Genomic DNA, 16,108 nt, shown 5'->3' with positions numbered 1-16,108 from the left:
GACTCCTGTCTCTACAGCCTGCCTCTCTGTGACATAATTATAACTGTCTATTGTCTTCTCCTCCCTGAGGTGACCTGAATAAGTAACACACTATGGCACACTGACTCCTGTCTCTACAACCGGCCTCTCTGTGACATAATTATAACTGTATATTGTCTTCTCCTTCCTGAGGTGACCTGAATAAGTAACACACTATGGCACACTGACTCCTGTCTCTACAACCTGCCTCTCTGTGACATAATTATAACTGTCTATTGTCTTCTCCTTCCTGAGGTGACCTGAATAAGTAACACACTATGGCACACTGTCTCCTGTCTCTACAACCTGCCTCTCTGTGACATAATTATAACTGTATATTGTCTTCTCCTTCCTGAGGTGACCTGAATAAGTAACACACTATGGCACACTGACTCCTGTCTCTACAACCTGCCTCTCTGTGACATATTTATAACTGTCTATTGTCTTCTCCTTCCTGAGGTGACCTGAATAAGTTACACACTATGGCACACTGACTCCTGTCTCTACAACCTGCCTCTCTGTGACATAATTATAACTGTATATTGTCTTCTCCTTCCTGAGGTGACCTGAATAAGTAACACACTATGGCACACTGACTCCTGTCTCTACAACCTGCCTCTCTGTGACATAATTATAACTGTCTATTGTCTTCTCCTTCCTGAGGTGACCTGAATAAGTTACACACTATGGCACACTGACTCCTGTCTCTACAACCTGCCTCTCTGTGACATAATTATACCTGTCTATTGTCTTCTCCTCCCTGAGGTGACCTGAATAAGTAACACACTATGGCACACTGACTCCTGTCTCTACAACCTGCCTCTCTGGGACATAATTATAACTGTCTATTGTCTTCTCCTCCCTGAGGTGACCTGAATAAGTTACACACTATGGCACACTGACTCCTGTCTCTACAACCTGCCTCTATGTGACATAATTATAATTGTCTATTGTCTTCCCCTCCCTGAGGTGACCTGAATAAGTTACACACTATGGCACACTGACTCCTGTCTCTACAACCTGCCTCTCTGGGACATAATTATAACTGTCTATTGTCTTCTCCTCCCTGAGGTGACCTGAATAAGTTACACACTATGGCACACTGACTCCTGTCTCTACAACCTGCCTCTATGTGACATAATTATAACTGTCTATTGTCTTCCCCTCCCTGAGGTGACCTGAATAAGTTACACACTATGGCACACTGACTCCTGTCTCTACAACCTGCCTCTATGTGACATAATTATAATTGTCTATTGTCTTCTCCTTCCTGAGGTGACCTGAATAAGTTACACACTATGGCACACTGACTCCTGTCTCTACAACCTGCCTCTCTGTGACATAATTATAACTGTCTATTGTCTTCTCCTCCCTGAGGTGACCTGAATAAGTAACACACTATGGCACACTGACTCCTGTCTCTACAACCTGCCTCTCTGTGACATAATTATAACTGTCTATTGTCTTCTCCTTCCTGAGGTGACCTGAATAAGTAACACACTATGGCACACTGACTCCTGTCTCTACAACCTGCCTCTCTGTGACATAATTATAACTGTCTATTGTCTTCTCCTTCCTGAGGTGACCTGAATAAGTAACACACTATGGCACACTGACTCCTGTCTCTACAACCTGCCTCTCTGTGACATAATTATAACCGTCTATTGTCTTCTCCTCCCTGAGGTGACCTGAATAAGTAACACACTATGGCACACTGACTCCTGTCTCTACAACCTGCCTCTCTGTGACATAATTATAACTGTCTATTGTCTTCTCCTTCCTGAGGTGACCTGAATAAGTAACACACTATGGCACACTGACTCCTGTCTCTACAACCTGCCTCTATGTGACATAATTATAACTGTCTATTGTCTTCTCCTCCCTGAGGTGACCTGAATAAGTAACACACTATGGCACACTGACTCCTGTCTCTACAACCTGCCTCTATGTGACATAATTATAACTGTCTATTGTCTTCTCCTCCCTGAGGTGACCTGAATAAGTAACACACTACGGCACACTGACTCCTGTCTCTACAACCTGCCTCTCTGTGACATAATTATAACCGTCTATTGTCTTCTCCTCCCTGAGGTGACCTGAATAAGTTACACACTATGGCACATTGACTCCTGTCTCTACAACCTGCCTCTCTGTGACATAATTATAACCGTCTATTGTCTTCTCCTCCCTGAGGTGACCTGAATAAGTTACACACTACGGCACACTGACTCCTGTCTCTACAACCTGCTTCTCTGTGACATAATTATACCTGTCTATTGTCTTCTCCTCCCTGAGGTGACCTGAATAAGTAACACACTACGGCACACGGACTCCTGTCTCTACAACCTGCCTCTCTGTGACATAATTATATCTGTCTATTGTCTTCTCCTCCCTGAGGTGACCTGAATAAGTAACACACTATGGCACACTGACTCCTGTCTCTACAACCTGCCTCTATGTGACATAATTATAACTGTCTATTGTCTTCTCCTCCCTGAGGTGACCTGAATAAGTTACACACTATGGCACACTGACTCCTGTCTCTACAACCTGCCTCTCTGTGACATAATTATAACTGTCTATTGTCTTCTCCTCCCTGAGGTGACCTGAATAAGTAACACACTATGGCACACTGACTCCTGTCTCTACAACCTGCCTCTCTGTGACACAATTATAACTGTCTATTGTCTTCTCCTCCCTGAGGTAACCTGAATAAGTAACACACTACGGCACACTGACTCCTGTCTCTACAACCTGCCTCTCTGTGACATAATTATAACTGTCTATTGTCTTCTCCTCCCTGAGGTGGCCTGAATAAGTAACACACTACGGCACACTGACTCCTGTCTCTACAACCTGCATCTCTGTGACATAATTATAACTGTCTATTGTCTTCTCCTTCCTGAGGTGACCTGAATAAGTAACACACTATGGCACACTGACTCCTGTCTCTACAACCTGCCTCTCTGTGACATAATTATAACTGTCTATTGTCTTCTCCTCCCTGAGGTGACCTGAATAAGTAACACACTATGGCACACTGACTCCTGTCTCTACAACCTGCCTCTCTGTGACATAATTATAACCGTCTATTGTCTTCTTCTCTCTGAGGTGACCTGAATAAGTAACACACTATGGCACACTGACTCCTGTCTCTACAACCTGCCTCTCTGTGACATAATTATAACTGTCTATTGTCTTCTCCTCCCTGAGGTGACCTGAATAAGTAACACACTATGGCACACTGACTCCTGTCTCTACAACCTGCCTCTCTGTGACATAATTATAACTGTCTATTGTCTTCTTCTCTCTGAGGTGACCTGAATAAGTAACACACTATGGCTCACTGACTCCTGTCTCTACAACCTGCCTCTCTGTGACATAATTATAACCGTCTATTGTCTTCTTCTCTCTGAGGTGACCTGAATAAGTAACACACTATGGCTCACTGACTCCTGTCTCTACAACCTGCCTCTCTGTGACATAATTATAACTGTCTATTGTCTTCTCCCTGAGGTGACCTGAATAAGTAACACACTATGGCACGCTGAATCCTGTCTCTACAACCTGCCTCTCTGTGACATAATTATAACCGTCTATTGTCTTCTCCTCCCTGAGGTGACCTGAATAAGTTACACACTATGGCACACTGACTCCTGTCTCTACAACCTGCCTCTCTGTGATATAATTATAACTGTCTATTGTCTTCTCCTTCCTGAGGTGACATGAATAAGTAGGTGGTAGTAGTGAGTGTGTGGGTAGTATTATTATCAGGGTGGGGGGGTAATGTGAAGGGTGCTAATAGTATTATTATCGGGGTGAGGGAGTAATAGTATTACCAGATGGGGTAATAGAATTATCAGGGTGGGGGGTAATAGTATTATTAACGGGGTGGGGGTAACAGTATAATTATCAGGATGGTGGGCTAATAGTATTGTTATCAGGGTGGGGGGGGGGTAATAGTATTATTTACATGGGTGAAATAGTATTATCAGGGTGGGAGATAATAGTATTATTATCATCAGGATGGGGGTAACAGTATTATTTACAGAAGTGGAAATAGTATTATCAGGGTGTGGGCGTAATAGTATTATTAACAGGTGGTGTTATAATATTATTATCAGGGTGGGAGTAATAGTATTATTAACAGGTGGGGTTATCGTATTATTATAAGGGTGTGGGGGGTAATAATATTATTATCTGGGCGGGGGTAGTATTATTATTTTTAGGGCGCGGGGTAGTATTATTATCAGGGTGGGGGGTAATATTATTATCATGGCAGGGGGTAGAATTATTAACAGGATGTGAGGGGTAATAATAGTTTTATCAGGGCAGGGGGAAGTATTATTATCCGGATGTGGGGTGTATTATTATAAGGGTTTGTGTGGGGTAATAATGTTATTATCAGGGTGGGGGCTATTATTATTATCAGGGTGTGAGGGGTAATAGTATTATTATCAGGGCGGGGTTAGTATTATTATCAGGGTGTGTTTGTGGGGTAATAGTATTATTCTCAGGGTGAGTGGTAGTATTATTCTCAGGGTGGTGGGGTAATAGTATTATTATCATCAGGGTTGGATAGTATTATTATCAGGGCGGGGGTAATAGTATTATTATCAGGGCGTGAGGAGTAATTGTATTATTATCAGGGCGTGAGGGGTTAAAGTATTATAATCAGGGTGGGGGTGTAATAGTATTATCAGCGCAGGGTGTTGTGTAATTATCAGGGTGTGTGGGATAATAGTATTATTATCAGGGCGGGGTAGTATTAACAGGGTGTGTGTGGGTAATAGTATTATTATTAGGGCGGGGCTTTTTTGTATTATCAGGGTGTGCGTGGGGGTAATAAGATTATTATCATGGCAGGGGGGCAGTATTATTATCAGGGTGTGGGGGGGGAGTAATAATATTATCAGGGCGAGGGTTAGTATTATTATAAGGGGGTGTGTGTGTGTTGGGTAATAGTATTATTATCAGGGCGGAGAGTAGTATTATTATCAGGCTGTGTGGCGGGGTAATAGTATCATTATCAGGATGAGCGTGGGGGTAATTGTATTATTATCATGGCAGGAGGAAGTTTTATTATCAGGGTGTGTGTGGGGGCAATAATATTATTATCAGGGCGGGGTGTAGTGTTATTATCAGGGTGTGTGGGGGGGTAGTATTATTATCTGGGTGTGTGTGGGTAATAGTATTATCAGGGAGGGGGGTAGTATTATTATCAGGGTGTGTGTGGGGGTAATAGTATTGTTATCATGGCAGGGGTAGTATTATTATCAGGGGAGTAGTATTATTATCAGGGTCTGTGTGGGGGTAATAGTATTATTATCAGGGCCAGTGGTAGTATTATTCGCAGGGTGGGCGGGTAATAGTATTATCATCAGGGTTGGGTATATTATTATTATCAGGGCAGGGGGGTAATAGTATTATTATCAGGGCGGTGGTTAGTATTATTATCAGGGCGTGAGGAGTAATAGTATTTCTATCAGGGCGGGGGGAATAGTATTATTATCGGGGCAAGTGGTTAGTATTATTATCAGGGTGTGAGGGGTAATAGTATTATTATCAGGGCAGGGGGAAGTATTATAATCAGAGTGGGGGGTAATAGTATTATTGTCAGGGCGCGAGGTTGTATTATTTTCAGGGTGTAGGGGATAATAGTAGTATTATCAAGGCGGGGGTAGTATTATCAGGGCGGGGGTTAGTATTATTACCTGGATGTGTGGGGGTAATAGTATTATTACCAGGGTGCATTGGGTAATAGTATTATTATCAGGGTTTGTGTGGGTAATAGTATTATTATCAGGACCAAGGGCAGTATTATTATCAGGGTGTGCGTGGGGGTAATAGTACAGGGAGTGCAGAATTATTAGGCAAGTTGTATTTTTGAGGATTCATTTTATTATTGAACAACAACCATGTTCTCAATGAACCCAAAAAACTCATTAATATCAAAGCTGAATATTTTTGGAAGTAGTTTTTAGTTTGTTTTTAGTTTTAGCTATTTTAGGGGGATATCTGTGTGTGCAGGTGACTATTACTGTGCATAATTATTAGGCAACTTAACAAAAAACAAATATATACCCATTTCAATTATTTATTTTTACCAGTGAAACCAATATAACATCTCAACATTCACAAATATACATTTCTGACATTCAAAAACAAATCAGTGACCAATATAGCCACCTTTCTCTGCAAGGACACTCAGAAGCCGCCATCCATGGATTCTGTCAGTGTCTTGATCTGTTCACCATCCACATTGCGTGCAGCAGCAACCACAGCCTCCCAGACACTGTTCAGAGAGGTGGACTGTTTTCCCTCCTTGTAAATCTCACATTTGATGATGGACCACAGGTTCTCAATGGGGTTCAGATCAGGTGAACAAGGAGGCCATGTCATTAGATTTTCTTCTTTTATACCCTTTCTTGCCAGCCACGCTGTGGAGTACTTGGACGCGTGTGATGGAGCATTGTCCTGCATGAAAATCATGTTTTTCTTACCTTGCAGACTTCTTCCTGTACCACTGCTTGAAGAAGGTGTCTTCCAGAAACTGCCAGTAGGACTGGGAGTTGAGCTTGACTCCATCCTCAACCCAAAAAGGCCCCACAAGCTCATCTTTGATGATACCAGCCCAAACCAGTACTCCACCTCCACCTTGCTGGCGTCTGAGTCGGACTGGAGCTCTCTGCCCTTTACCAATCCAGCCACGGGCCCATCCATCTGGCCCATCAAGACTCACTCTCATTTCATCAGTCCATAAAACCTTAGAAGAATCAGTCTTGAGATATTTCTTGGCCCAGTCTTGACGTTTCAGCTTGTGTGTCTTGTTCAGTGGTGGTCGTCTTTCAGCCTTTCTTACCTTGGCCATGTCTCTGAGTATTGCACACCTTGTGCTTTTGGGCACTCCAGTGATGTTGCAGCTCTGAAATATGGCCAAACTGGTGGCAAGTGGCATCTTGGCAGCTGCACGCTTGACTTTTCTCAGTTCATGGGCAGTTATTTTGCGCCTTGGTTTTTCCACACGCTTCTTGCGACCCTGTTGACTATTTTGAATGAAACGCTTGATTGTTCGATGATCGCGCTTCAGAAGCTTTGCAATTTTAAGAGTGCTGCATCCCTCTGCAAGATATCTCACTATTTGTGACTTTTCTGAGCCTGTCAAGTCCTTCTTTTGACCCATTTTGCCAAAGGAAAGGAAGTTGCCTAATAATTATGCACACCTGATATAGGGTGTTGATGTCATTAGACCGCACCCCTTCTCATTACAGAGATGCACATCACCTAATATGCTTAATTGGTAGTAGGCTTTCGAGCCTATACAGCTTGGAGTAAGACAACATGCATAAAGAGGATGATGTGGTCAAAATACTCATTTGCCTAATAATTCTGCACTCCCTGTATTATTTTCATGGCGGGGGGTGGTATTATTATCAAGGTTTGGGTGTGGGGAAATAATATTATTATCAGGGCGGAGGTAGTATTATTATCAGGGCAGGGGTTAGTATTATTATCAGGGTTTGTGTGGGGGTTATAGTATTATTATCAGGGCGGGGGTAGTAGTATCATCAGGGTGTGTGTGGGGTAATAGTATTATTATCATCAGGGTGGGGGTGTAATAGTATTATTAGGGCGGGTAATTGGTATTATTATCAGGGCAAAGGGGGTAACAGTATTTTTATCAGGGCAGGGGGAAGTATTATTATGAGGGCATAAGGTGTAATAGTATTATTATCAAGTCGGGAAGGGGGGGTAGTATTACTATCATCCGGGTGTTTGTAGGTAATAGTATTATTATCAGGGCGGGGGTAGTATTATTATCATGGTGTTGGGGTAATAGTATTATCAGGGAGTTGGGTATTATTATTATCAGGGCATGAGGGCTAATAGTATTATTATCAGGGTGAGGGTAGCATTATCATCAGGGTGTGTGTGGGTAAAAGTATTATTATCAGGGCAGGGGTAGTATTATCATCAGGGTGGGGAGGAATAGTACTATTATCAGGGCAGAGGGTAGTATTATTATCAGGGCGGGGAGGGGGTAGTATTATTATCAGGGTGTTTCTAGGTAATAGTATTATTATCAGGGTGGGGGTAGTATTATTATCAGTGTGTGTGTGTGTGTGTGGGGGGGTAAATAGTATTATTATCAGGGCGGGGTAGTATTATTATCATGGTGTTGGGGTAATAGTATTATTATCAGGCAGTTGGGTATTAATATTATCAGGGTATGAGGGCTAATAGTATTATTATCAGGGTGAGGGTAGCATTATCATCAGGGTGTGTGTGGGTAAAAGTATTATTATCAGGGCAGGGGTAGTATTATCATCAAGGTGGGGGGCATAGTACTATTATCAGGGCAGAGGGTAGTATTATTATCAGGGTGTTTCTAGGTAATAGTATTATTATCAGGGTGGGGGTAGTATTATTATCCGTGTGTGTGTGGGTAATAGTATTATTATCAGGGCGGGGGTAGTATTATTCTCATGGTGTTGGGGTAATAGTATTATTATCAGGGAGTTGGGTATTATTATTATCAGGGCAGGAGGGCTAATAGTATTATTATCAGGGCAGGGGTAGTATTATCATCAGGGTGGGGGGGATAGTACTATTTTCAGGGCGGAGGGTAGTATTATTATCAGGGTGGGGAGGGGGTAGTATTATTATCAGGGTGTTTCTAGGTAATTGTATTATTATCAGAGCGGGTGATTAGTATTATTATCAGGGTGGAGAGGGTAACAGTATTATTGTCAGGGCGGGGGTAGTATTATTATCAGGACATGAGGGATAATAGTATTATTATCAGGGCGGGGGGTAAAATTATTAGCAGTGTGTTTTGGGGTAATAGTATTAATATCAGGGCATGGGGTAGTATTATTATCAGGGTGGTGGGGTAATAGTACTATTTGCACGACGGGGGTAGTATTATTATCAGGATGTGCGTGGGGGTAATTTTATTATTATCAGGGTGGGGGTAATAGTACTATTATCAGGGCGTGGGGTAACAGTACTATTATCAGGGCGGCAGGTAGTTGTTACTACCAGAGCTTTGAGACGTTCTCACAGCTCTGTTTCTCCACCCCTGTGATGATTTCACTTAGAGTTAGGAGGAGTTCTCACTGCTCTGTTTCTCCACCCCTGTGATGATGTCACTTAGAGTTAGGAGGAGTTCTCACTGCTCTGTTTCTCCACCCCTGTGATGATGTCACTTAGAGTTAGGAGGAGTTCTCACTGCGATGTTTCTCCACCCCTGTGATGATGTCACTTAGAGTTAGGAGGAGTTCTCACTGCAATGTTTCTCCACCCCTGTGATGATGTCACTACTAGAGCTTGGAGGAGTTCCCTCTGCCCTGTTTCTCCGCCCCTGTGATGAGGTCTTTACTTTCGGTTTCCTTCCTCCCAGCTGTCCCTCCTGTGTTTGATTTCGCTGCCTTTAAATCACCCCTCCTCTTTTGTAGAGGTGCGGATTATACTTTTCATTTGAGCTGTATCTCTCGCTTGAGTATCTTCACCTGTGTGATATCTTTTCACTGGATCTGTGTTCTGCTGATGCAAGTACTTCAGATATTGTCTGCTGGCTTTGGATCTGTTTTCACTGCAGCCGCAGCTCCGTCAGATAAGTGTTCAGACATTGTGTGTTTCTGTTTCTTTGCTGACTGGATCCGAGGCGACCCCGGTTCCGTCCATATTCTGAGCAGGGCACCGGTGGCCGTGCCCCTTCCACTATTGTAGGGGTTTCAGTGGTCATCAGCCTTAGGTACGCGGGCATGTCTCGATCCACCATACGGATCCGGACATCTGCATAGCAGCTTAGGGAGAGCTTTTAGGGTCTGACAGGGGTCACCCTTTATCCTCCCTAGTTTGAGTCCGGTCAGTTGCTATTCACTGTGTAGGCTCTTGTTGCTCACTTACAGCCGTGATATTATAATCCGCCAAACCGTCTTTTTTTTACATGGATCTGCTTTCTGACCTGGTTGACCGCATGCAGGGTCTTTCTTTGGAAGTAGCGGATCTCCGTCAATCTATGACTCAGCTACAAGCATTGGGCTCTGCTCCGGCTCATGGAGTCTGTTGCGAGCCAAAGGTCTCACTTCCGGAAACGTTCTCCGGGGGCAGTGAGAATTTTGTTCGTTTCAGAGAGGCATGCAAACTCCATTTTTGCTTGTGTCCCCAAAATTCTCACTGCCCCCGGAGAACGTTTCCGGAAGTGAGACCTTTGGCTCGCAACAGACTCCATGAGCCGGAGCAGAGCCCAATGCTTGTAGCTGAGTCATAGATTGACGGAGATCCGCTACTTCCAAAGAAAGACCCTGCATGCGGTCAACCAGGTCAGAAAGCAGATCCATGTAAAAAAAAGACGGTTTGGCGGATTATAATATCAGGATTGTCATCTCCCTGCTCAGGGGTAATGCTCAGACTTGGGCTTTTTCGTTGCCATCGGGGGATCCCTCCCTTCGATCCGTGGAAAGATTTTATATGGCCCTGGGGCAGATATATGATGACCCGGATCGTGTTGCTCTGGCCGAATCTAACTTACGTTTTTTATGCCAGAACAAACTGTCTGCGGAGCTTTATTGTTCTGAATTTCGGAGATGGGCAGCTGATTCGCACAATACTCCAAGTGAGGCCTCACCAGTGTTCTGTACAGCGGCATAAGCACTTCACTCTTTCTACTGCTTATACCTCTCCCTATACATCCAAGCATTCTGCTGGCATTTCGTGCTGCTCTATTACATTGTCTTCCCACCTTTAAGTCTTCTGAAATAATTACTCCTAAACCCCTTTCCTCAGATACTGAGGTCAGGACTGTGTCACTGATTGTATATTCTGCCCTTGGGTTTTTACGCCCCAGGCGCATTATCTTGCACTTATCCACATTACATTTCAGTTGCCAGAGTTCTGACCATTCCTCTAGTTTTCCTAAATCCTTTTCCATTTGGCGTTTCCCTCCAGGAACATCAACCCTGTTACATATCTTTGTGTCATCAGCAAAAAGACAAACCTTACCATCGAGGCCTTCTGCAATATCACTTATGAAGATATTAAACAAAATTGGTCCCAGTACAGATCCCTGTGGAACCCCACTGGTAACATGACCTTGTTTTGAATGTTCTCCATTGACTACAACCCTCTGTTGTCTGTCCCTCAGCCACTGCCTAATCCACTCAACAATATGGGAGTCCATGCTCAATGACTGCAGTTTATTGATAAGTCTTCTGTGTGGGACAGTGTCAAAAGCCTTACTAAAATCTAGATATGCGATGTCTACTGCACCTCCACCGTCTATTATTTTAGTCAAACAGTCAAAAAAATATCACAATATCCGGCTAGCTGTAGGTGACACTCATGTGGAGGAGATATCTTGTTTTGTCCTTAACGGGTTGCCTTCTCCTCTAGTTTTGGGGCTACCCTGGCTCACTAGACATAACCCCACTATCGATTGGCAAGGAAGGCAAATAAATGAGTGGAGTGACTTTTGTAGAGAGAATTGTCTCACAGCGACTTTTGCAGAGGTGTCTACTAAAACGGTGCCATCATTTCTCTCTGGGTTCTCGGACGTGTTTTCCGAGAGCGGTGTTCAGGAGCTACCTCCTCACCGGGAGTTTGACTGTCCCATTAACCTCATTCCCGGCGCCAAGCTGCCAAAGGCACGCCTCTACAATCTCTCACAACCGGAAAGAATCGCAATGCGAACCTATATCTCCGAGAGTCTCGATAAGGGGCATATTCGTCCCTCAAAATCACCTGTTGCCGCAGTTTTTTTTTTTGTTAAAAAGATGGCTCTCTGAGACCTTGTTTAGATTTTAGGGAGCTGAACCGTATCACGATTCGCGATCCCTATCCCCTTCCTCTGATCCCGGACCTCTTCAACCAAATTGTTGGGGCCAAGGTTTTTTCCAAATTGGATTTGAGAGGCGCATACAACCTGGTCAGGGTCAGAGAGGGGGATGAATGGAAAACGGCCTTTAATACCCCTAACGGGCATTTCGAGAATCTCGTTATGCCTTTCGGCCTGATGAATGCTCCGGCCGTCTTTCAGCATTTTGTTAACAGTATTTTCTACCATTTGATGGGGAAATTTGTATTGGTGTATCTTGATGATATTTAGATTTTTTTCCCCTGATGTTCAGACCCATCAGGATCATCTTTTTCAGGTTCTGCGGATTCTGCGGGAGAATAAATTGTACGCCAAGCTGGAGAAATGTCTTTTTATGGTATCGGAGATTCAATTTCTGGGTTTTCTCCTCTCTGCTTCTGGTTTTCGCATGGATCCGGACAAGGTCCGTGCTGTGTTGGAGTGGGAGCTTCCTGAGAATCAGAAGGCATTGATGAGCTTTCTGGGTTTTGCGAACTACTACAGAAAGTTCATTTTGAATTATTCCTCTATTGTCAAACCCCTCACTGACATGACAAAAAAGGGGGCGGATTTTTTCCTCTTGGTCGGAGGAGGCGCTTGCAGCTTTTTTCTAAGATTAAAGAGAGTTTTGCGTCTGCTCCCATCTTGATGCATCCCGATGTTTCCTTACCTTTTATTGTTGAGGTGGATGCTTCCGAGGTGGGTGTGGGTGCGGTTTTGTCCCAGGGCCCTTCTCCTGCCAAGTGGCGACCCTGTGCCTTTTTCTCTAAAAAACTCTCCCTGGCAGAGAAAAACTATGATGGGGGAGATAGGGAGTTGTTGGCTATCAAGTTGGCTTTCGAGGAATGGCGCCATTGGTTGGAGGGGGCCAGGCACCCTATCACCGTTTTTACCGACCATAAGAATCTGGCGTACTTGGAGTCGGCCAGGCGTATGAATCCGAGACAGGCCAGATGGTCTCTGTTCTTCTCCAGATTCAATTTTGTTGTTACATTCCGCCCTGGGATCAAAAATGTGAAGGCTGATGCTCTCTCTCGCTGTTTTCCGGGAGGAGGAAACTCTGAGGAACCGGGTCCCATTTTGGCGGAGGGGGTGGTTGTTTCTGCTCTGTATTCTGATTTGGAGGCCGAGGTCCAGGCTGCCCAGACTGAGGTACCTGCCCGTTGTCCTCCTGGGAAGTTGTTTGTGCCTCCTGAGTTACGTCACAAACTCTTCAAGGAGCATCATGATACTGTTCTTGCTGGTCACCCCGGTAGTAGAGCCACGGTAGATCTCATTGCTTGGAGATTTTGGTGGCCGGCTCTTCGTAAGTCGGTGGAGGGTTTTGTGGCTGCTTGTGAGACGTGCGTTCGCGCTAAGATCCCTCGTTCACGGCCTTCAGGTCCCCTTCTCCCGTACCTTCCCGTCCTTGGACACACCTCTCCATGGACTTTATCACGGATCTTCCTCGTTCCACAGGGAAGTCGGTGATCCTGGTGGTGGTGGACCGTTTTAGCAAGATGGCTCATTTCATACCCTTCCCTGGTTTGCCCAGTGCTAAAACGTTGGCACAAGCGTTTGTCGACCATATTGTTAAATTGCATAGCATTCCCTCGGATATTGTTTCCGATAGAGGCACGCAGTTTGTGTCCAGATTCTGGAAGGCTTTCTGTTCTCGCCTGGGGGTTCGGCTGTCCTTCTCTTCTGCTTTTCACCCGCAGTCGAATGGTCAGACTGAACGCGTCAACCAGAATCTGGAGACATATTTGCGCTGTTTTGTGGCAGAGAACCAGGAGGATTGGTGTTCTTTTCTCCCTCTTGCCGAGTTTGCTCTGAACAACCGTCGTCAGGAATCTTCTGATAAGTCACCATTCTTTGGTGCATATGGGTTCCATCCGCAGTTTGGGACATTCTCGGGAGGCGCTCCCTCTGGTTTGCCTGAGGAGGAGAGATTTTCCTTGTCTTTGTCTACCATTTGGCAAAAGATTCAGAGTAATCTTAGAAAGATGAGTGAGAAATATAAGCGTGTGGCTGATAAGAGACGTGTGCCTGGTCCGGACCTGAATGTTGGTGATCTGGTGTGGTTGTCTACAAGAAATATTAAACTGAAGGTTCCCTCCTGGAAATTGGGTCCCAAGTTTATTGGGCCTTTATAAAATCTTGTCAGTCGTCAATCCTGTTGCCTTCCGTCTTGATCTTCCTCGGGTTTGGAAGATACATAATGTATTTCACAGGGCTCTTTTAAAACCATATGTCGAGCCCACGGTGCCCTCCTCTTTGCCTCCTCCTCCGATTTTGGTTGATGGCAATCTGGAGTTTGAGGTTTCCAGAATTGTGGACTCTCGCATTGTCCGCGGTTCTCTTCAGTACCTCGTTCATTGGAAGGGTTATGGTCCTGAGGAGAGGATGTGGGTTCATTTCATAGGGCTCATCCTGAGAAGGTGGGTCCTGGGTGTCCGGAGTCCACCCGTAGAGGGGGGGGGGGGGGGGGGGTACTGTCACTACCAGAGCTTTGAGACGTTCTCACAGCTCTGTTTCTCCACCCCTGTGGTGATGTCACTACTAGAGCTTGGAGGAGTTCCCTCTGCCCTGTTTCTCCGCCCCTGTGATGAGGTCTTTACTTTCGGTTTCCTTCCTCCCAGCTGTCTCTCCTGTGTTTGATTTTGCTGCCTTTAAACCACCCCTCCTCCTTTGTAGAGGTGCGGATTATACTTTTCATTTGAGCTGTATCTCTCGCTTGAGTATCTTCACCTGTGTGATATCTTTTCACTGGATCTGTGTTCTGCTGAAGCAAGTACTTCGGATATTGTCTGCTGACTTTGGATCTGTTTTCACTGCAGCTGCAGCTCCTTCAGATAAGTGTTCAGACATTGTGTGTTTCTGTTTCTTTGCTGACTGGATCCGAGGCGACCCGGGTTCCGTCCATATACTGAGCAGGGCACCGGTGGCTGTGCCCCTTCCACTATTGTAGGGGTTTCAGTGGTCATCAGCCTGAGGTACGCGGGCATGTCTCGATCCACCATCTGGATCTGGACATGTGCTTAGCAGCTTAGGGAGAGCTTTAGGGTCTGACAGGGGTCACCCTTTATCCTCCCTAGTTTGGGTCCGGTCAGTTGTTATTCACTGTGTAGGCTCTTGTTGCTCACTTACAGCCGTGATAGTAGTATTAGAATCAGTGCATGAGGGGTAATAGTATTATTATCAGGGCAGGGGTAGCATTATTATCATCGGGGGTAATAATATTATTATCAGGTTGGGGTTGTATTATCAGGGTGTGTGTGGGTAATAGTATTATTATCAGGGTGGGGATAGTATTATTATTAGGGTGTGTGTGGGTAATAGTATTATTATCAGGATGGAGGAATAATAGTAGTATTATCAATGTGTTGGGGGTTAATAGTATTATCAGGGTGTGGGGTTGAATTATTATCATGGTGTTGGGGTAATAGTATTATTATCAAGGCAGGGGGTAGTATTATTATCAGGGCAGGAGGGTTAATAGTATTATTATCAGGGCATGAGGGGTAATAGTATTATTATCAGGGCGGGGGTAGTATTATCAGGGTGTGTGTGGGTAATAGTATTATTATCGGGGCGGGGGTAGTATTATTGTCAGGGTGTGTGTGTGGGTAATAGTATTATTATCAGGGCGGGTGTAGTAATTTTATCAGGGTTTTTGTGGGGGTAATAGTAATATTATCAGGGCACGGGTAGTATTATTATTAGGATGTGTGTGGAGGTGATAATATTATCAGGGTGGGGGCAATAGTACTTTTATCAGGGGGGTTAATACTATTATTATCAGGGCGGAGGTAGTATTATCAGGGTGTGTGTGGGTAAGAGTATTATTATCAGGGTGGGGTAGTATTATTATCAGGGTGTGTGTGGGGTTAATTATATTATTATCAGGACGGGGGGTGATAGCATTATTATCAAGATGTTGGGGGTTAATAGTATTATCAGGGCGGGGGGTTGAATTATTATCTTGGTGTTGGGGTAATAGTATTATTATCTGGGCAGGGTAGTTAGTATTATTATCAGGGCATGAGCGGTAATAGTATTATTATCAGGGCGGGGATAGTATTATTATTACCAGGGGTTGGTAATAGTATTATTATCAGGGTGGGTAATAGTATTATTATCAGGGTGTGTGTTTTGCTGAACGAAATTGCGGACGTGTGAATGGACCCTAATAGTATTATTATTAGGACGGGGGAGTAATAGTATTATTATCAAGTTGTCTGGGGTTAATAG

Source organism: Bufo gargarizans, chromosome 2, assembly GCF_014858855.1.
Source record: "Bufo gargarizans isolate SCDJY-AF-19 chromosome 2, ASM1485885v1, whole genome shotgun sequence".
Classification (NCBI taxonomy): Eukaryota; Metazoa; Chordata; class Amphibia; order Anura; family Bufonidae; genus Bufo; species Bufo gargarizans.
This window is presented reverse-complemented; position numbering follows the sequence as displayed.